The sequence below is a fragment of the Podarcis bocagei genome (genome assembly GCF_964188305.1).
Source record: "Podarcis bocagei genome assembly, chromosome: 6".
Taxonomy (NCBI): domain Eukaryota; kingdom Metazoa; phylum Chordata; class Lepidosauria; order Squamata; family Lacertidae; genus Podarcis; species Podarcis bocagei.
In genome coordinates this window covers 63774068-63797891 of record NC_138130.1, presented here as the reverse complement: position 1 = coordinate 63797891, position 23824 = coordinate 63774068, and the positions used below count along the sequence as shown (strand labels likewise).

At 39.2% G+C, this 23824-nt stretch overlaps 1 long non-coding RNA gene across 1 annotated transcript; it reads right to left on the bottom strand.

The window, feature by feature from the left end:
• Positions 1 to 1908: 1908 nt before the first annotated feature.
• Positions 1909 to 22046, bottom strand: LOC308590080. Its single transcript, XR_014009685.1, has 3 exons — positions 21943 to 22046; positions 10875 to 10904; positions 1909 to 2037 (listed from the first exon to the last, which is right to left on the bottom strand). It is a non-coding gene; the product is annotated as an uncharacterized lncRNA (long non-coding RNA).
• Between the last annotated feature and the right edge of the window lie 1778 nt (positions 22047 to 23824).

The window sequence follows — 23824 nt, the reverse complement described above, 5'->3', positions numbered from 1 at the left end:
ACTCTAGGACCATCTACACTATACAGTGGTACCTCAGGTTAAGTACTTAATTCGTTCTGGAGGTCTGTTCTTAACCTGAAACTATTCTTAACCTGAAGCACCACTTTAGCTAATGGGGCCTCCTGCTGCTGCCACACTGCCAGTGCATGATTTCTGTTCTCATCCTGAAGCAAAGTTCTTAACCTGGAGCACTATTTCTAGGTTAGCAGAGTCTGTAACCTGAAGCATATGTAACCTGAAGCGTATGTAACCTGAGGTACCACTGTACATGGAAATCAGTATTATGCTACTTTAACAGTCACAGCTTCCCCAATGAACCCTGGGAGCTGTAGTTTGCTAAGCGTGCTGAGATACCAATCACTTCCTCTTTATAGGGAATTCTAGGAATTGTGGCTCTGTGAAGGGAACAGGAGTCTCCTTTCAGCACATTGAAGTCCCAAACATTTTGTCGGGGAAACAAAACACCTAACTTAAGATTGCATTTTGTACCTACTGACTCCATGGGACATGTTTTTTGATCTGATAACTACAAGATTTCCTGTAGCGTGTGGTGTCATGGGGATGGAGGGCAGAGCTGATGAGTTGCCCTCTCATCACCAGCATCACTGCAGATTATTAAGATGGCGCATGGCAGCAAGGCTGGGGCTGTGTGGGCACACTAGCAGTAGCACCAGGTTGGCGCTGCTGATTGTCCACACAGCCCTGCCCTCGCTGCTTCCTGGCCTCATCCCGGTAACCTGCAGCAAAGCAAGAGACAAGAGGTTGGCTCTGCCCCAGCACACCAGCCTCTACTGAGAATTGTGTTGTAAAGCTCTCGCATTGAAAACCATGGAACCTAACCTTGGCCTGGATGATGACTGAAAGTGAGACTATTAAACTGGTGACAGACAGACAATTATTTCTATGTATTCTTCATTCTGTGGCATGATTGCTGACAGCAGCAAGACCCTGTCAGCACATGTTGACTGTGCTCAGAGAAATGCAGTGTTTGCCAATTTGCTGCAGGGTGTAGCAAGTTCAAGGTGAAAAACTTGGAACCATTTTACCTACGAGATCACCTTAACCCATATGTACCCACTTGACCACTTCAATCTGCAGAACAATATTCATTTCACATTTGTAAGAAATTGGTGGTTTTGGTGTGACAGCACCCACACTTTGGAACTCCATGCCTATTGACATCAGGCAGATATGTAAAATGATGACATATGTTTTACCCAGGACTTAAGCTTGTTTAATTAAAATTACTTTTGAATATTTTAGAAGTTTCCAACTTTTTTTTTACTGATAATTTCATCAGTTTATTCTTTTTGTAAACTCCTTTGAGGTTGGTACTCCCTCCCGTGCCCCACCACAACCAATACAGATATACATTTTGTGAAATAAATAAATACAATTATTTAATGTTGCCTTCTCATCCAGTCATATCATACTCGTAAGGCAGAAATCTTTGCCCATTGGAGCTTTGATCATGAATCTGCCACTCTTAATCTGGCATCTGCCTTGGGGTTTGAGAAAGGCATGATGGAGGATTTGCCTCCCATCTATTCTTGTTTAACTGAGCTTCACTGCCAAGCAACAAACAATCTGAGAATTGCATACAATTAAGTTTCTACAAATAAGGAAAGGGCAGTTTGTTTCCCCCCCTAGGGGATGCATTTGCCTTACTTGTGGAATGTGGAATGTGCCTGATATAGTAGGTGATTAAAAAGCATTTATTTACATAGCAGCAAAAGTATCAATAACATCCAGAAAGAAGAGGCCTATAATGAGAGAAATCTTATTGTATTGACATCCTTTGACTTTATGCAAATGTGTGTGTGTGGGAATGAGCAAATCTTTTGCATTATTATTTACTAGACACCAAATCCCTCCATGCTCCAATTTCTCATGAAGTTAAATGAAACTAATGAAGCTTACAATGACAAAGTACAGTGAGATTCAGGCAGTGAACTTGTAGCCATAGCTTTACGGGCAATCTGAAAGTCATATCCCCTAAATATATCTGTAGGCTGCAGCATGTTCCGGACAGAGTTCCTGGTAAAAGAGATAGAGAAAAAAGAACAGATCACAAGCTGTGATGAGGGTTGTTTTCATCCGTCTACAGTTACAGTTATTTCCTTTCATAAATACATCCTGTTTAAGCTACACTTTGGCTCCATAATGCATGAGAGTGAAAGGCACAGAATAAACTTGGTATGGAAATAGCCCAGATGTCCCCATTTCATTTCCATGACAATATGCAGCAGCATTTGAATTTATTTATTCACCCTGCCTCTGCATGCAAGCCCTCGCAATGCAGCTTTTCTGAGCACAATAAAAACCTTAAAAGCAAAACAGTTGAACGTACACAATGAAGTTTTCAGTCACGTATAAGGGGATGGCAATTGACAATAAAGTTTGGTTTGCTAAGTGTTCAGGGACTGCTTAAAGGGCACAAAACAGGTGAGCAAGGAGACTTCTCAGGAGAGAATGACAGGTGTAGGGCCACCAGTGAAAAGACTCTGTCCCTGATCTCTAGAATGATTAATCTGAGTGACGGGTCAGACAGTGTGTTTATATGGGGGGGGGGTGAACATCATCATTTCAGAAGTCATAAAACTTTCATACAAAGGCATTTTTAACAATATTTTCATACCTGTATCTTAATCAAAATAATTTTAACAATTATTTTCTCTCTCTTTTTTTTTTGCCAAACCAGGACAATAAGTGCAAGGGTCTGCTAGGCTGTTCTAAGGGTCAATGGGGGAGCTATTTGCCAGTAATTTCTTTGTAAAGCAAGAAAATGAATAGCCAAGCAGTCACGTATTCAAACCAATGGTGCTTAGGGAATACAGTGGTACCTCAGGTTAAGAACTTAATTCATTCTGGAGGTCCGTTCTTAACTGAAACTGTTCTTAACCTGAGGTTAACTTTAGCTAATGAGGGCTCCCGCTGCCGCAGCACCGCCGCCATGCAATTTCTGTTCTCGTCCTGAAGCAAAGTTCTTAACCCAAGGTACTATTTCTGGGTTAACGGAATCTGTAACCTGAAGCGTCTGTAACCTGAAGCGTATGTAACCCAAGGTACCACTGTAATGCAACCAAACTGGATAAAAGCGACTGCTGTTGAGGACAACAGAGGGAAGTACAAACATCCTCTGTCTTGCCCTTCGTTGGAATCTATCTTAAGCTGAGTCAGACTGTTGTTCCAACTAGTAGACACTTACTAGCAATGGCATTCATAAAAGAACATGCCCCAGCTATGTCTGGAGATGTCAGAAACCTTTTGCACCCAACTTTACACAGCACATGCAATAAAGTAGTACAAAATAGCATCCCTTATTTGACAGTCCCCATGTTGCCTTGCACTCATTGGCCAAAATATTTTAACTCTGGAGTATTGCAGTTCAGTATTGTGTTTTTTATGTTGCACACCACCTTTTATATTTTCGGCAAAAGTACATTTTCTAAATATTTAAATAAATGAATAAAAACTATATTTTTACATACTCCCACTAGTCAATGGTGTTAGGCTGTGACCCTAAGGAAATCCACTTTGAAGTTAGCTCCACTGAAACCAATAGACTCCCAAGTTAATGTGTGGTGTACATACAGTATTAAAAGAATTCTTACTGAGACCTCAGCATCTGAATATGACACAAAGTTTTGTAGATCCCATTACAGATCAAATACACCATGCATACTTATACAAAATGCTTTTTTAAGCTGTTGTATAAGGGTATGATTATTCTGTAACAATTCAAGTGAAGTCTGTTGTAATGGAACCAGTTATACTTAATTACCACTTACATCCCCATCCAATATATATTACCAAATGCTTAACAAAAACGGGATATTTTTGGATAGCTTTAGAGAATGAGAGAATTTAAAGAGCTAGGATAATACCATCAAATTGTAATGGAAATATAATCTATCATGTCGAGAATGCAATATAGGATTTGCTTATATTTTGTACAGATGCATTGAAACTCAGATAAAAGATAAGAAAATCAGGAATAAAACTGACATTTGTCAAGCTGAAATGCTGATTTTTACATCTGATTTAGATGGTCGTCTTTGATACAGACCCAAATACACATCTGATGAAATTGAAAGAATAATGTGTGGTAAGTGTTCAAAACACTATCATTAAAATGCTATTTTTTAAACAAGTGTCACATAATGTTCATGTGCATATGTATGGATGTGCTATTTCCATGTGGCAATCCCTGCATACTGCAACATCCCTGCTCACTCACATTAGGTAACTGCCTTTCCTGTATTATTTTGGTGCCTACTTTTGCTGTTGTTGAGGTAAATGTACCCAAACGTGTAAAGTTGATGGGTGGCTTAATCTGTAATTTTAGTTGAGCATGTAATTTTAGCTTAGAATGTATCCTTTTAGCTGTTGATTTCAATCATACTGCAGTTTTATAAACGTGTTTTCAACACCAATTTTTTATTGAGAATATTAATGTATGTTTGATCATCTTTGTAAGCCACTTAGTGGTTTTATTTACACTTAAGCATTATACTAATTTTGTTTTGTCTTCTTGTTGTTGTTATTTTTAAAAAGGCCAATAAGATTTTCTTAAACATAGATCTCCAAAAAGAGTTGCGAACTTGTTCATAAACCGTACAGCACTAAGTGAAACACACCATTACTGAATGTAAAGTGATCATTTCTAGTAGGGTTTTCTTTTTCATGCAGCTTCTTTGAAACTGGCTATTTGCCAGTCATATGCAAGTGCAATGTGGCTAGTTGAACTTCATGAACTTCAGCACCTCATTGATCGGCAGAGCACTATTATAAGATTGGAGCTTCCTTATTAAATCCTGTTTTGACTGAGCACTGCCCCCCCCCACTCTGCCAAAGCCCATTACATTACTATTCTGCTTTTACTTGAGGCAATGTAACGTAACTTAACAGTTAAACTGCAGAAATGTGTTATGATTTTATTATGGTATATTTGATTTTGTTAAAAAGATACATGCCTCGCCTGAAGAAATGAAAGAATGTCTATTAAAAAAAGCTAATTATGAATATTTTTCAAATGTGTCTATGCAGTTCATAGAACTGCCCAGAGGCAGAGCTAATCTCTACTTTGTGCATTGTGATATGATGCTTCTCAACTATTCTCGCTTGGGTTCCCACTCCCCTCCCCAAATAACACAGATTGTTTCTACAGGTGTGATAGGTGCATATGCTGGACTTTCACATGTCATATAGCTCTTATTTCATGGAAGTGCACTTTTCAACAAATGTGATTTCATAGTGCTGTTTGTTACTGATAATAGTTGGAGGCAGGCTTTTGTACTGTAGCATGACATTGGGACATGTTCAGTGCTACAGTTAGTTAGCCATGCTCTCCACAGTTCCCCTTTCCACCCAGGGGTCTGTCCTCTCAGCAAAACAAGCTGCAAATGTGCTCTGCCAGACAGTACTGAGGTACCTGGTTGCAGAATGGGCCTAAAATAGAACAACCCCACAGGAGCTGTTAAACTTCATAAAAGTTTGCAAGGTTAAAGAATACAAAATAGCAATTGTTGTACTGCTTTCAGGGCTGGCTAAAAAGTGTGTGTGTGTGTGTGTGTGTGTGTGTGTGTGTGTGTGTGTGTTTCAGCATGTAGTGGAATGATGGGAGCTGCAGTCCAGCAACCCCTGGAGGGCTGCAGGTTCATCACCCCTTAAATAAGTGAATTTAATATGCTGAAGGGCAATATATAAATGCTTTAAAAACACAAGCCAATTTTAGCGTCTATATGTACAATCTGCAAATGGTGCTTACACCATTCCTTCCTTATCTAGCACTGCACAGAAATGGATACCAGGCACCCACAAGTGCAAACTTAATTGCCATTGTCAAAATAAATTGAAAAATTGTCCAGTAGCACCTTAGAGAACAACTAATTTTGTTCTGGGTATAAGCTTTTGTGTGCATGCACACTTCTTCAGAAAGCTTATATCCAGAACAAGCTTAGTTGGTCTCTAAGGTGCTACTGGACAATTTTTAATTTTTTTTTATTTATTTTGACTGTGTCAAACCAACGCGGCTACCTACCTGTATCTTGCCATTGTCAGTTAACGCTGAACCTAAAGTTGAAAAAATGGCGACATTCTGCTTGGAGAATGACTTCTCTCTAGCAGTGTAAATGCAAAATTTTATCCCGAACAACAGGAAAATATATATGCAGCTGTACGTAAAGGAAAATAAAAGTAACCACAGGCTTTGTTCCAACCAGTAATACTGGAAACAATGTTTAACTCTTATCATCATTAGCCATTGCTGCACTATAGTCCTGTCCTTAACTTGACAAGGAGACTGTGGACCACATTGAGGCAAGACAGCCACACAAGCTACAAGTTATTGACATTCTGTGGTGTAAGAAACAGCAGCTTGTAGCTACAGTTACTGCAGCATTCTGGATCTGGCAAGGAAGGAGTGTCTGGCTCTGCGTGTATTTGAGGCAAATGTTTTCACACTCCCTTTCTCTTACTGCAGACAACATAATGTTGCATCAGATAGAACAGCCTCAAGACTCCTAGGATTTTAAACAGGAGCGGGAGAGTAGAACCTGCTAGATTCACCAGCGGCATGCAGTTTTCTTGCCTCTCATGCTAGCTAGTCCATGTTACACTGCTGTCTATTTACAATGTGGCTGAAATATGAAGACTATGGAAATACATCTGAATTATGTAATAGTCGCTGTTCAAATTGCCATTCATAATGTGACATTAAAATTGATTTTGTCTAAAATGGCTATGGGTTGTTTAAAGCAAAACAACAGAAAGCCTTTTTAAAATGCCATATGAATGATCACAAATTCAAATTAAAAAAGCTTAGGATTCACAATGAAAAAGCAAATGTATTTATTTTAATGTGGGAATGTGTTTATTTCAATGTCTGCACCATTGCACTTTCAAATAAACTAAATTCAATTTGTCTGGATGTAAGATCTCAGATTGAAATAAATGCTACATTGAATGTATTTAATGGAAATTCTCTGAGATTCCATGTACATACAGTGTGTAGCATTCCTATTGATGCTTACCATTCACAGCAAGCATATTTAATGCAGAAAATCTGATATTCCAATTTTAACAATCAAAAGTCTCACAAATATAATATCAATTGCAACAAATATTGCTGTTTAGTCAGGGTTGTAAGTATGCTATGATATGGTGGGAGCACTCAGAAATGCTTACAACTGGCAGCAGTTTAACTGTGTTGTTGTTTTCTAAGGTGTGTTTCTAGCTCTCATTGTCATGATGATATATGACTGAAAGTGTGCGGGCGTAGCTTAGCAAAGTCGCAAAATCCAAAAAAACTGTTGTACAATATTTCAGTAGTCAGATAGTTAGCTTCCAGCTCCTAGACCCTCTCAGGACTAGCATTAATAATAATAACAGGCCTTTTCTGTGATGGCTCCCTGTTTGTGGGCTACTTTCCCCAAGGAAGCTTGCCTGGTGCCTTAATTACATATCTCTGTTGGGGGGGTATTGTTTCGTTTGTTACTATGTTTTGCATCTCCCTGTAATTCTCAGATGAAGGGAAATATATATTTTTTAAAATAACAAGAACAATCTTTAAAAATTGTAAACAATAGCAAGCAAGTTCCATGAAATAAGAGAAATTGTGTAGATTTGCTTAGCTTTTGTAATGTATTCATGTCAAAAAAATGTAAATTTTTGTAGGATCTGGCTTGCCTTGGAACAGCATTGTTGTTATTTTAAGTGTAGAGATCTCCAGATGACCAAGTCTATTTGTATGGTAGGTAATTTTGAATGGCTGTGGTGACAATCATATACAAGTGCTTTTTTTTTCATTAGGGAAAGTATATAAAGTTTCAAGCTGGCTCTTATTAACCATTGGCAATGAAGTATATCGTCACTGAGGGGGGAAATGTTATGCTTCTTTTGAAAAATACCAGGGCTTCCAGTCAGGTGTAAACAATCATAATTTTTTACATACAAAAGTCATTGGACTTTATCCAATGCTAGTCCTACTCAAAGTAGACCCACTAAAATTAATGAAGCTAAGTTAGTCATGTTACTTCATTTTGATGGGTCTGCTCTGAGTTGGACTGGCATTGGATACAGTGCATCAAATCTTTCTTTTGGGTATGCGTCTTTCCTTTGGAATAATAAAACAATTCTGCAATAGAAAGGCAGCCTAAAGTGGTTCTACTCAGAAAGCTATGATAGGTTTGTCAGCAAATGCATGATCCCCTCTGAACCATATAAACAGGATATGTTTGTAACGAAGCTAGATTTTATCCAAATACTGACATGGGAATTGCAAAATGCAACCTTTTAGAAAGAAATGATGAACAAAATCTTAATTCAAAGAGCTGAGAGGGCTTTAACTGCCTGTGGAATTCATTCTTTCTTTAGAACATCAAGTTTAAAGGTTTGTTCACACTTACCTCTTAATTCCATTGTTTTCAAAGTAAAATCAACTGCACTATTCAGAGATAAGGGGAAAGTTCTTTTCCCATGGCAAGACCATGATATCTTAATTTCATTCCCTCACCTTGTCCCCAAAGCTCAGTTCTTGAATAAAATGTCATTCAACAATTGATTGAAACAGGCCTCATTTTCCCTGTTAGTTGTTTCCTGCCTGCTACATCTCCTTCTCTTCTTACACATTCCCCTTCATTTTTAAATCTAAGTCAGGGCTTCCCTCAATGTTGTGGATGCTGATGACTGTCAGTATATATAACTCATTCTTCTATCACATAAGGTATGTGGCATGTGATGGAAACCAATTAGGATCAATGTCAACAAACAGTTTTCCTACGACTGACATGGAAAAACCATGACAGAATAATAACATACATTAGACAGCAATCTCTGAAGAGAAACACATCTCCAGGCAGCCATTTTTGTATGCTACAGTGTCTTAATATGGTGGCTGGCCTTCTCTCAACTGAGCACACATTAAAGCTTCCAGGAGACACGTCTGTCTGTCTATCTAATTACACCTGATATTGAGAGCAGCTCAGCTTAACATGTGTTGTGATCTGAATGTGAAAGAGTGACAGGAAAACAAAACAAAACTGAAATGGGCTCATGTCTTGTGTGAAATCTGTACAGTAAAGGTTCGCTTTTCACTTACACTGCCTGGGTATTTTACAGCTTTGCCAGTGCTTATAATGTTCAGATCCTCCAAGTATCCCTATTTTCCAGGGACAATCTCAAATTCACAGTCCTGATTTGATCCTGGAATGTCCTGCTTTTCCTTAGGACGTCCCTATTTTCATTGGAGAAAAGTTGGAGGGCATGGAGATATGCAACTCCTGAGCCAAGGAGATAAGTAACTATACAACCTTTAGAAGACATCTGAAGACATCTGTATAGGGAAGGTATTTATTGTTTAATGTTTTATTATGTTTTTCTGTATGTTGGAATCCACCCAGAGTGGCTGGGGCAACCCAGTCAGATGAATGGAGCATCATCATCATCATAATAATAATAATAATAATAATAATAATAATGGAAATCCCTATTTTGATCGGAGAAATGTTGGAGGGTATGAATGTTCAGAGACACCTTCAACAAATAAATATATAACATTCCAATCTTTGGGTTTCATTCAAGATGCTCCTCACAATGTTCTTCATGCTAGTATCACTGTGGACAATTCGTATTTTGTAAAGATGATCTAAACTTGGAATTCTAAAGAACAGCTTTAGCTGTGTCAAAGGCCATATTGTAGGTTATCCTAGCAGCACTTTTGACATCTTTTTTTACAAAAACCATTGTGTAAACTCTTCTCAGTTTTAAAACTGCCTGTGCCAGGAAACACTGCTGTTCCAGAACATACAGAACTAGCTGCATGGTTCTTTGAATCACAAGCCATATGCTTTTGCCCTTAAGTCCATTCAGGGAAAATAAATTCTACAGTATCTAACCTGATGTCATTTTAGTTGTATTGGTGCTCTCTGATTCACATATTTCCAGTCTTCCTAATTTCATTTTATAGCAACAATGTGTGCCATCCTCGTCTTTCTTTCTTTCTTTCTTTCTTTCTTTCTTTCTTTCTTTCTTTCTTTCTTTCTTTCTTTCTTCTCTATCTCCTCTCCCCCTTTCCTTAATTTGTTCTAAAATCCATTCTTATCCATCTCTTCTACTCATGACTATGACTGTATTAATTTAAAACTAAACCGTTTAGGGCAATTTCTGTTGTTTACTTTCTTTCTACTCTAAATTAATTCTGTCTCTAAATCTGCAGCTGTCCAGAAAGAGAAGCTCCTGGATGATACATGTAAAAATGCTGCTTAGATTCCTCAAAAAGATAATTTTGATGACAACCTGATTAAGCCAGTATAAATCACTTTGTCTACTGAACGCTGCCAGCTTAAGCTATACTAGTGCATACCTTTCCCCGCTGCTTCGCCATTATTTTCAATTAACTTAGAGAATGGACTTTTATCTCTAGGTGTATGCCTGCCTGTTTGCAGCATCTCAACCCCAATTGCCTTCTCTGTGCCAATTATTCTTTCCCATTAGCTATTAGCATTATCATAATTACTGAAAAACCCACCTGTTCTGTGAAGGTGAATCACTGCAGCTATAAATACCTCATCCCACTCTTTGCTCATATGGCACTTTCTCCTCAGTATGCTATTGCTTCTGGCCTTTGGACTGCAATTTCTTTATATAATTGTTGTTCAGCACCATCTTGCTCTTAGGTTAATGTCATGATACACCTATGAACACAGCATACATTTTCAAAAACATATACTTGATTGAAACGTTCTTGCCCTAACTTTTAGGCAGCTAGGAAGGTGTGCCACTTTCCAGTAAAAGACTCTTGATCAAGCCACCCCCCCCCCCGCCAAGTATTCTGTCTGGAACATGATTATGTGATGGTGGTGATTATTTCTTACCTTCATCTCAGCCAAAAGTGCCAGGGTGGGCTACAAGAAAGGATGGGGAAGAAATTTGATTCAAATTGTGCATAAAGGTGAACCTACACTTTCTGAAAGAGTATGCAAAAAAGTCACCTTTTGAAATTCACCCTTGTCCTATTTTGCACTACCATGCTCCAGCCAAGTAATGTGTACATAATGCATATGCTAGGGTAAAGTGTGCACATAAGTGCATATACTAGTGAAAATACCATACAATAAGTAATGCATTATATTAGGGGAAATTGTTTCGCAAAAATGTGTGTATTTGACAAAATTGCGTACAAACATACGTATATTAGGAGAAATTTGCACACACAAAATCTGCTGAATTTTCATGCATATTTTTTTTAAAAAAATGCAAACTGATGTGGAAATGTGGAGCTTGAAAAAACGAGAAAGGGAGAGAAATAAAAATTGGCAGAATTTAGCATCTTGAGTTACAATGATGGGGGGAAATCAATATTCAACATCAATATTCAGAAAAAATTAACAATCAGAACTACAGGAGGGTTCATTAAAATAAAGGTGTCATACTTACAGGCCAGCGTAAAGTGCTTTGTCTTTGGTATATAATGGAAACTATACAATGAAAGTGTCAGATACACCTCTGTGGGAGGCTGAAGGGGTTGTTGCAGATGAAACACCAGAGACTACATGTGAATCATCTCACATTCCCTCAAACGCAATGCTTTACAAGGGATTCATTTCACACTTTTAGCTGCCAATCATGAAGGGTACAGTAAGCAAGCAAAGAGAAATGAAGCGTAGGAAGCAGGCCCAGGGCTGCTCATCTGATCAGCATTAATAAGATGCTTGAAGCCACTTGGCATACAAACATACCAGCATTCTTTATTTTAACCAAAGGTTGCCCATTGATCTCAGAAAGTTGCATCCATGATTTCCCCAATGTTCTTTTTAAAAAAGCAGCTGTGTGGACCAGCAGCAGCTGAGGAAATAGCAGCCATAAGGTCTGGCATATGGACAGACTACTTGGTTGCAAGAGTAATACAGACCTCACTGTTCAGCAGAGGTCCTGTTGAAGCCCCAAGTGAATTGAAGACGCTAATCAAGCTTTGTTGGGTTTTTGGATTTGTTTGACATGAGTAAGGGAACATTAAGAAGACTATCATGCAGAGTACAAAAATTCCTTCCTGTAGCACCTTAAAGACCAACTAAGTTAGTTCTTGGTATAAGCTTTCGTGTGCATGCACACTTCTTCAGATACACTGAAACAGAAGTTGCCAGATCCTTCTATATAGTGAGAAGGTGGGGAGGGGTATTACTCAGAAGGGTGGTGGGAATTGGAGATTGGCAGATAGCTGAGATGAGCCTGTTGACGACTCTTAACGACTGTAATAGGTCTTACAGGAAAAGGCAAGGGGTGAGAAGGTGAGAAATGGCTTAGTCATATATAATGAGATAAGAATCCAATGTCTCTGTTCAGACCAGGTCTCTCCATTGTTTTAAGTTTGGTAGTGAGTTGCAATTCAGCAGCTTCTCTTTCCAGTCTATTTCTGAAATTCCTTTGTAGTAAAACAGCTACTTTGAGATCTTGTATAGAATGTCCTGGGAGATTGAAGTGTTCTCCTACTGGTTTCTCTGTTTTGTGATTCTTGATGTCAGACCTTTCATTGCCTACAGACAGCCACCCAATCTTAAACAACTCCTAACCCACAATAATACTACAACCAGACTTAACACGGACACTGGCACCAGAGCCTGCAATAAACCCAGATGCCAACTTTGCTGCCACATACACCCGGACAACACCATTACTGGCCCCAACAACATCACACATACCATCTCGGGACTATTTAATTGCTCATCGTCTAACATTGTGTATGCCATCAAATGCCAACAGTGTCCTTCAGCTATCTATATTGGACAAACAGGCCAAACCTTACGCCAAAGAATAAACGGACATAAATCTGACATCAAGAATCACAAAACAGAGAAACCAGTAGGAGAACACTTCAATCTCCCAGGACATTCTATTCAAGATCTCAAAGTAGCTGTTTTACTACAAAGGAATTTCAGAAATAGACTGGAAAGAGAAGCTGCTGAATTGCAACTCATTACCAAACTTAAAACAATGGAGAGACCTGGTCTGAACAGAGACATTGGATTCTTATCTCATTATACATGACTAAGCCATTTCTCACCTTCTCACCCCTTGCCTTTTCCTGTAAGACCTATTACAGTCGTTAAGAGTCGTCAACAGGCTCATCTCAGCTATCTGCCAATCTCCAATTCCCACCACCCTTCTGAGTAATACCCCTCCCCACCTTCTCACTATATAGAAGGATCTGCAACTTCTGTTTCAGTGTATCTGAAGAAGTGTGCATGCACACGAAAGCTTATACCAAGAACTAACTTAGTTGGTCTTTAAGGTGCTACAGGAAGGAATTTTTTTATTTTGACTATGGCAGACCAACACGGCTACCTATCTGTATGCAGAATACAATTAGAGGAGAGCCTACGGGTTGTTACTGAAGGCACCTGAATGTCAATCTCAGACCAACATTTTGAGGACCCTAAACTAGACTCTGTTTTTTAAAACATGCAATTGATTGAGACAGTTAGCCTTGTGCTGTATGGAATTTATTCTTTTATACATTTTTTCACATATATTTGTTAAAGTATGGAACTGGAAGACAAATCTTTATGATGCACTGTATGAACTTGTGTAATTATATCCCAAGCTAGAAAGAACTTTCAAAAAGATAGGGTTGCTTAAAGCATGATTATAGCACACCCTATAAGTGTTAGCAAGGTGTAGAAAAATGCAATTGTGACCATGCTTTGGTAATAAAAATTCTAGCAGTGTGCTATTGCCTAAAAGAGATTTTTCATTACCTGCAATATTGACCCCTTTGATATTGATGAAAATATAGCTGCTGTCTACCGTACAAGCAGTACTTCATCCTTAGTAATAAATAACAAGAACATTCAAGTATAAAATATAGTAATGTACATGCAGATCAGCTTAAAGAACTAGATACACTTGGAAAGCTATTGGTAGTCACAGATTTTAATAAACGTTGAGTTAAGGTGATATTAGTGGAAAATTTATAGTTACGTTCCACCATATTCATCCGTCCACATCAGATGTAAGAAGACCAAGAAGTAAATCACCTGAGTTAAATAAGATTATTGCTAAAATATAATGGGCAGGCACTAAGGTCAGCCAACTGTATAACCAAGAAGCAAAGCTTACAAACTAGTCCTAGCTGAAAAAATGCAACAGAAATGGTGATTTATAGTGCAAATAATTTTGAGGGGGGAAATAGCATGAAATCTCATTTTAGGCTACATATCTCAGAGTAGAATAGTACTGGAGAGCTATGCTCAAGCAAGAAACATAAAGTACCTACAAAGCTCTCAAAGATGTCTTCTGCAAAGAATGAAAACAACAATTACACCCAGCACTCAATGTTTAGATGTCTGTAAACCATTTGCTAAGGTAGTGCACATTGGTGATAAGAGTAGACATTTTGTTGTACTGAATACCAGCTCTATCAAGTAAGAGAATGAATTGTCCTGTAAGATTACATACCATGTAGAATTGCTTTAATATAATGTAACATTCCAGTTAAAAGCAATGTTATCAGGTCCCCTGGAATAAATACCTCTGAGAATAGTGTATATAGTTGAGTAGAACACACAGTGGATTTCAGCTGAGGAATAATTTGCTCACATCCCAATGCCAGCGCAAATTGCAGATCACTTATAATTTGTATGGCTCAAAGACCACATTGGGACGATGAAAGAGTGATAGCCTACGTCAGCTGCAACAAAGAGCTAGGGATCGAATATAGCAGTAGATGGATGCTTCCTTTCTTGGACAAACTGCATAAAACCTTCCATCCTTGATGCAGGCAAATTCCTATCCTGAAGACATCTTTTTCTTAATGTTTGGCAGTGCCACAGTCTGCTGCCTTCCAAACCAATGGGTAAGGGAAGAATTAGGAGAGTGTGGGACAAATTCTTGCACATCTGCTGTAATAATGTGAACATAGGGGGATTTGAAAGATGAGTAGGTGGCCTCGTGGCCACTGATTATCCCTTTCAATTGCTCCCCAGGGCTAGTCCTGAAAGTGCTTTAATTTCACCAGATTTGGATCTATATTTGTAAGACCTTTTAAAAGAGAGATTATAGAGCCCTTTGAACAATTTTCTGTGGAAATCTGGCTCATGCCTGGCATAATATTTGAACCCTATATGGGTGGCGTCTTTCCCACAGAATCAGCATTGATGTATTGATCTGGTGTGAGAAACTCACACAATCAAAACAGCCTTTTGACTGGATCATTAAAACTGGATCACTCAGCTATGCCAGAAATGCTCGCAGTGGGGCAGGGGGAGATAAAATATCTCACTGAAGGTAGGTGATGTGTAAAGGGTCCTGGTGTCATACCCAGATGACCCAGAGTAGTCAGATCCAGTAGATATGATAGATGCAAACGCCATAATAACTCTTCAGTTCAGCCGCCTCTAATCTATATCTGAAGTAGTGATGAGAACAGAACCTGATTTCTCTGAAGAGCATGGGCACAAGGTGAAATAGCACCAAAGATTTCAACATTGTCATTATTTCAAGCAAAATGGCTCAAAGTGACTGGAGTGATTATAGAAATATCTCTTAACTGTCAGCTACAGGCAAACTATTGGCAGGCACTCTTCACTGCTGAATGCTAAACTTAAGAGTCACTCTGCATCTATTGACACTGGAGCTTTAATTATGACACAGAGCTATTGGCATCTTCTCTGCCGCTTGACAACTACAGAAAATGTCCAGGCAAGAAAATCAAAAACAAAATAGACACAGCTTCATAGTCTTCATCAGCCTGACAGAAGCATTTAGAATCATAGATGTGAAAGAGTCTTCGGGTTTCTCTAATCCATCTGAGGCAGGATTGCTGCATCTAAACTTGGAATGAGACAGAATGACTTTCGTAGCTTTGCATTTATCTTCCCAATGGCCCCAAAACATAACCTTATTCTGACACTTGTTGTAAACATTTAAACATTGTTCTCTTGTACTATTCAGTTTTGTATTGCACTGTTCTCTTGTATTGCTTACATTGCACTATTGGGAGACATCTGTACCTATTAATACTTGCTACTGCAAATGACTATCTTGGGTCCTGTCGAAATAGGGAGGGACCTTGTCACATAATCCTATGGGATATGCCCAGAGAAGGAGCATAATGTTCTCCCTGGTTATTGACTCCACTGTAGACGCACATGTACTTACTAGAACAGGGGTGGATCTACACACAGACGGGGAAACCACTATACAGTGGTACCTCAGGTTAAGTACTTAATGCATTCCGGAGGTCCGTACTTAACCTGAAACTGTTCTTAACCTGAAGCACCACTTTAGCTAATGGGGCCTCCTGCTGCTGCTGCGCCTCTGGAGCACAATTTCTGTTCTCACCCTGAAGCAAAGTTCTTAACCTGAAGCACTATTTCTGGGTTAGCGGAGTCTGTAACCTGAAGCGTATGTAACCTGAACCGTATGTAACCCAAGGTACAACTATAAATAAGTCAAAAATTAAATCATTATAACAAAAGGGGGGAGCTATGGAAAATCACTTAGAATTTTTATTTTGCACCAGCAGCATCTGGTGTTGCATGTTTATAACGCATTCAAAACACAGTTTTTTGACTCATGTAGCTGAGTCCCAGGAGTCACCATCCTTTTTAGGCCTATGGGCACATTTGACCATGCGGGTGGAGAGGGAGAACTCAGTGGATTCAGGGTCATCAAGTTACTCCTCCAGCCCAGAGCCATGTTGATGACTCCTGAGATGTTCAAGTATTGATCTAGGGCAGGTTTGCTACTCTTCAATAACCAGTCCCGCTTTCTTGGCACTCCTCACTCCTCTTTCATTGCCACACTCATTTGACTTCTCTCTCATTTTATATTTGCACCTGTACTACTTTCACCCCCAAAAAGAGACAAGACACATAATCTTGCTGCTTTAATGAGCAAGAATGTTATTTTAATATAAGTAATAGACAATGGGCTTACTTAATAGCTTACTTAATAAGTACAGAACTCCTTATCTCCAGAGCAAGTGCCATATCAGACTGACATAAAGGAGATTTCCTTCTCCTGTGTCAATCCTTTTTGGGCAAGCTGCCTTGAGACAATGGCTAGTATTTCAGCTATTCATAGTCCCTGGTGGCAGTAGCAGTGAGGTTTCCCGCAGGCTTCACTGCTTTTTGTGGGTTAGCCTGGCAAACCCTAAGTAGATGTCCTGTCCCTTTATCTTCAGTTACAATACTTGGGACTTTTTAGTTGTGTAGGGGTGGGGGAATAAGGGTGCATATGATAGAGAACTATGCATGGTGTGAAGGAGGGTGATAGAGATAAGTCCCCCCCTTTCTCATAATAAAAGAATTTGGGCCCATGCAATGAATCAGAAAGTTGGATTATTCAGGACAGGGTAAAGGAGGTACTTTTATACAGAGAGCATTGTTAAACTGTGAAATTCACTTCCACAAACTGTAGTGATGAAAACTAATCCTTAAAAGAGTATTCAGCAAATTCCCCACTCCTGGTTTACATGGGAGATTGATAGATATATCTCCCCCTAACCTAGCTATATAGATTTCTCTTGTTTTGAGGATTTTTAACAACAAATATATGCCTATATCTATAGATACAGACAGGTAAGTAGACAGAGATAAAGACTTTGAACCACACCCTTTCAAATCATCTTTTGCCTGTCCTATTGGGCAGAGTGTTGTACCTGAGCAGCCATGGTGCCCCTCCTAACCCCGTGATCTCATAACAATAGAATCCTGCTAATTTGAATCTACTTAACTGCTTCTTCATGCACTACACAGAGCAATCAATGTCTGGCAACTAAGACTGCTTATATACTGTACATGCAGGAGTTTCTTCTGTGTCACATGGCATGATGTAAAAGGGTTAATTGATCAATTTCTGTAATGCCACACCATCTGATATGCAATAATAAGGGCTTAGTGTGAACTAGGTCATAAGTAGCATAAGTCTGATGGTTTTGGTCTATCATCCACAGGACACAGAAATGAACATATCACAAAAGCACCATATAATTTAGAATAATCAGCAGTCTCTGCCCAGTAGACGTCCTAGAATTTCTGCAATTTTCCCCTGGAGGAAAGCATCAGGGGAGGGGGAGGAGCAGTATAAATTTTAGAAAAGCTGTTCATGGTGTCAGGACTATTTTACAAACTTGCATTCTGGGAAATTGTGTATTAGCCCTTTCATGAATGTGCATAGCTTACCTAACAGCTAGAAACATTGACAGCTCAACATCTCTTTCATCATTCACAGCTCAGGGAAATAGAGTTGAAATTAAGTGCTGTTAAGTATTATGCTGTGAGAGTTTGAGGTTTGGTGGATCCAGATATTGGTACACCAGTCACTTTCCTCATATACAGTGAATTGCAGTCCAAAAAAGTGCCTAAGAAGTGATTAGGTGATTTGTGAACTGGGCTCTTGACATATTCAAAATTACTAAGGTGAATTACTTCTTGAATTGGGATATAATTATATCACCAGTCTACTCTGCAGAAACAATGTAGACCTCAAACAGGAACAATTGCAATGGAGTATTGCATTTTTCTCTGTGCCCCATACTCTAATTAGCACATTCTAATTTAAAGCTTAACAAGAAAGCCACACAAAGTATATAGTTTATAGCTTTATATTGTTAAGCTGGGTGGTTCACAGTGAGACAGAACCCCGTATTTTATTTGATTCAGTTTGTTGCTTCCTTCCCCCCCGCATCAGATAATTAAATAATCCAAACAAGATGAAATGAGTTGCTTAATTTCTTTAGGAATTAGAAGTCATTTAGGTTTGAGAAATTGCTTTTCAAAGCATCTGGATGTTTCTCTGTAAAAGACCAGATGAGCTGGTTTGTCCTCTAATTTCTTTCATCTTCAAAACTTTAAATCAAATCAATATTTTATTGCATTATTTCTCAATGGGAGAAGCATTTTTTCCCCTTTCAAAAGACTGCATCTAAGCCTACAATCCAAACCCTTTCTGGTTGAGGGGTGGGCAATGTAGAGGGGCCACCACCACAGATGTAGCCCTACTTCTCACACCAGCTGAGCAACAGTTTGGGGATAGGCAACTTACTGTGACAGCTTGGAGCTGACACATGATGGGACTCAGATTGGGCCTGATGTTGTCACCTGAGAGCAGTGATCTGCTGTGGATCTGGTGGATTCTGTGGTAGCCCTCCCCACTCTCAAAACTGGTTCCTCCAGTCCACATGTTTGGAGGCTGAGTGTTCTGGGTGTAGAGACACTTCTACCCAGTCCAACCCTCCCAGCCTGGTATAAAGGAGATTTGGATTTCAGCCTTCAATGTTTCATATTCTCTTCTCAACTTGTATTCCTTGGGCTACAATTAGCTGGATATATTAGCAAGGTGTGGTGGTGCTGTGGGTTAAACCACAGAGCCTAGGACTTGCTGATCAGAAGGTCGGCGGTTCAAATCCCCACGACAGGGTGACCTCCCGTTGCTCCATCCCTGCTCCTGCCAACCTAGCAGTTCAAAAGCATGTTAAAGTGCAAGTAGATAAATAGGTACCACTCTGACGGGAAGGTAAACGGCATTTCCGTGCACTGCTCTGGTTCGCCAGAAGGGGCTTAGTCATGCTGGCCACATGACCCGGAAGCTGTACGCCGGCTCCCTTGGCAAATAAAGTGAGATGAGCGCCTCAACCCCAGAGTCGGCCACAACTGGACCTAATGGTCAGGGGTCCCTTTACCTTTTATTATGAAGATAGGACTATGGTTTCTGAACTTCACTTGCTTCAAGAAAAAGAGGAGAGGGAGCCTGTGGCCATTCCAATGTTGTTGGACTTCAACTCCCAAAGGCCCAGTGGCCAGATTTTGTAAGACTTGTAGCCCAGCATCAAGGTTGATAGAGGTTGCCCACAACTGCAATAAACCATAGTTTAAACTAGCTGCTTTTTCTGATCTTGAAATGTTTGCTTCCTGTCTCCTGTTTGGATGCATGCTGGACAGAGAGGGGGAAGCGATGGGCACTTGCGCCAGAGTCTTCAGCAGGCTATGGTCTTACAGACTCAATCCCCACACTTTTCTAAAGTACCCAGGTTATCACACTGAATTGTCTAACAATCATCACACACTCGACTATAGTGGAGCATAGCAATGGGAAAACACACATTGTTGTACTTACACTTGGGCTGTAAATATAATGGGGAAGGGACATGCTAGAAAATGCAAGCCAGATAACTAGTGTACTGACAGACCACATAGAAGGTTGGCACTGCGATCCCATTCAAAATCAGGAATGATAATTATAATAGTAATAATGCATATTCTTTATCTAGTTGCAGTCCTTACAACAGCCCTGTGTGGTGAGTCAGTATTATTGTACCCTATACTGCAGATGGGGGTACTTAGGTAGAGAGATACTTTCTAACACTCCCTGGAAAGTTCATAGCTGCGACAGCAATTTAAGTTGGGACTTTCTGGTTAGTAGAATCGTGACAATGATCTCATCTGAAATGGGTGAAAACTGAATGAACTAATGCTGGCAGTTCCAGAGAAAATGGCTTGTGTAGAAGCAATCTACATGTCAAATTGTATATTGATTTGTTTTTATTTGTTGCAAATAGTTGAGATGTTCGGTCCAGAGTCATGATAAAGGAAATGATAATTTTAGTGTGCCAGGGGAGTGGGGGCAGGTAACATGCCATTTTTGTCTTTTCTCCCCTCTCTTGGGAAAAAGCAAATTCATCAGAACTGAATGCAGTAAAGATGCTGTCCAATGACTCTTTGATGAGACAGGTCTAAAATCATCAAAGGCTGCCCTCTTATTTTTATCAAAAAAGTACAAGCCAGGCCTATAGAGACCACTGAGTAGGGTAGACGATAAGAGTAATTAGCCTCTATGATAGATACATCTTCCTCCTCTGATGATCAAAGACTGCTGAAATTGCTAAATCATATGCAATGCTTCAGTGATATGAGTAAAATAAAGTAGAATTATAATCTCCACAATCGCATTACTTAGGATGTTAACTCTATTTTAAATACATTTGAATTTTATTTTGGTTGCTTCTTCTTTCTTTTTTGAAGATATTAGGCCTCTAGTGATATAATTATTAATATTTTCCAAATGATATTCTTCAGGTAGGTTAATAATTAATTGACAAATGACTGGGGAAGGAGGCTGCATAAAGGAGGAGATGAGTCTTCTAGTTTCTTTGTTTCTTCACTCAGAGATACCTATATAATTTTTCAGCTATTATGGTCATATGGCTATGGGTTATTGTCAATACTGGAGTACATCCTGGAAGGGTTAAGAATGGTGCTGCCCAGTAATGATGTCACTGCTTCTCTATCAGGTACATTTCATAGTGACCAATAATAGTGGGGGTTCTTGTTCTCAGGTCTACCTTAGCTCTGGCATGTCGGCTATCTGGCGCCAATTAGTTTTCAAATTAGCTTGCAGTGCAATATGGTGGGGGGAGGCGATCTGTTTTCAGACCAAGGGCCAGGGCTAGTGACATAATTAGGCCAACTAGGCAGCCATCTAGAGTGCAGTGAAGACCTCAGAGAGGCACAGTACTGACCTTTGAGGTGCACAGCATTATACGATTACTCTTTGCTTTATCTTAAAATCTGCTGAGAATATTGAACTTTTATTTTATATGCTAGACAACGGGCTACACCAATAACATTCATACAAAATAAAAATGGGGAATGGGAAATGAATGGTATTAGTAAAGAAGGAAAAATACCAAAGTCACAGCTCAGGAGCTTTTCGACTGAAGCTCTCATTTGCACTAATATTAGGTTTAATTTTTAAAAAAACATATCCACTCAGGTATTGTCTCACTAGACTGACCAGCATGAAATGATTTGAAATGATAATAGAAGCATAATTTTAATTACTTATTACAATGTTGCTTTCCCCAAAAAATCAATTCAAAGTGACTTACAAAAACAAAGGTTAAAATAGATATAGACCAAGAATAAAACAACTTAAAATACTCACAATAATGTGCAGCAAATCCAACCCAACTAGTATCATTATCAGCTTAAAATTTCCCATTCCTGATATAATTTGAAAATATCCAACCCAGGAGCGACTTCACTTCACTTTCAGCTACCTTATAATAATAGCAACGCATTATTATTTTAACAACAACTTTGGAGGGCGGTAGAAATACAATATGCTCTATAAGGGAATAATCCTTGTTGCCAAGGAAACTAAGTGGAATACATGATTAATATATAAGCACTTTAAAGACTGGCATGGCAGATGGAGAAATAAAGTTGAAGATTTTCCCCCCATTGTTATGCACCATATAAAAAACATAATTGTTAATTGTTGACCTATTAAATGCTACAAGTGTGTGATACATTTCCTGCCAATTATCAAGTCACTTCTTATAATGTATATCTAATATTACAATTATAATACTTTCGTTTAAGGGTAAGGACAGTTGAGATTTCTGTTATAGGGTGTGGTACCTGGCCTCAAAACTGTTCACATCTGCTATACTAAACATAGGGGTCAGATTGAACAAATAAGTCCTGTTAGTGGAAATCCATACAATAATTTCTGCTAGTGCAACAACACTTTCCTCTTGTCCTTCCCCCATGCACCTCTGTGCCACCACAATTGGTTTGGAATAGGTCAGAAGAATCTCCAGAACAGCATGCCAAAAAAAGGAAAGGAGGGATTTTCCATCTGCCAAGCAGTAATGGAACGATTACCATAGTACTACACCAAATACCTTCCATAGGAATTCAACTTAATCATGTTCATTAATTTAATAGGCTTGCTCTTAGTGCAAAGTAGTTAAATGCCATGCATATGATCCATTATCCCCATTCATGCCTTCAGAGGCTGCCTGAATTCAAGTGGAAAGAATAGATTACCCTTGGAGATGGAGGTTAAGAAAGGATGTTAACATTCTAGATCCTAGTTAGTCACTCCACAGAGGTTAAGCTCTAACATCATTATGGACCAAAGAAAAGAGTTGTCACTTTCAGAGGGGAAACTCACTGCATTCCAGTTGTGAAGAAGACTATGTAAACCCATGCCACCTTTCTCTAGCTGCCAATAGTAACTGAGTTTTTCCTCAGAGAAAGCGATATTCATAACATTTCCTGCAGCTCCTAGAGTATTTTGCCTTCCTCAGGTGCAGTGGAGGGCACTGTCCCATAGCCAGTCTTGATGTAAGATTCAACTACAAGTCCACTTGGCTTCTGTTTATGGATTTGGAGAGATCAGCCTCTCATTGCTTGTTTATGGAGGAAGCCTGATGTCTTGGGCTGGCCCTGCTGGTGTGCAAAGGATATCATGAAAAAGACATCTTTGAATTCTTAACAGGACCAGGAGGCTGGCTGTCTCTCAGATAAGAAGGGCCTAGCCATCCAAGACTTTTAAACAGTATAAGCAGTATCTTCATTTGTTCTCAGAACAAAATAGGGAACTAGCACAGTGTAACTTTACGTTCTACTGACAACATGTGCAAACCTGAATGGACAATTCACTGCTGATTGCCTGGTCACTACTGTGAAACTCAGTATTCAGCCAAATCCAGTTGAATGTATTCATTGTCCTCTTCCCACTGTACACTCAAAACTGGTCTCCGTCATCCACTAAGACCATCAAGGTAGATATATTGTCTTGATAAAACATGTCCAGCCCTTTCAAATGGACATGGCCAATCATTTTACAGTTCGCCAATAACACAGCAATGAGCACAGCTTTACTAATAGGGCAGTGAAGTTAGGCAAAGCTACTGCCTTTCCAGGATCTGTAGATCACTTGGTGATGCTACTTTCAGTGATCAATTTTAGCACTTACCTCTTCCACATCTCTAATATTGAATATAGTAGTTAGACAGCAATCTTTATCTTCTAAC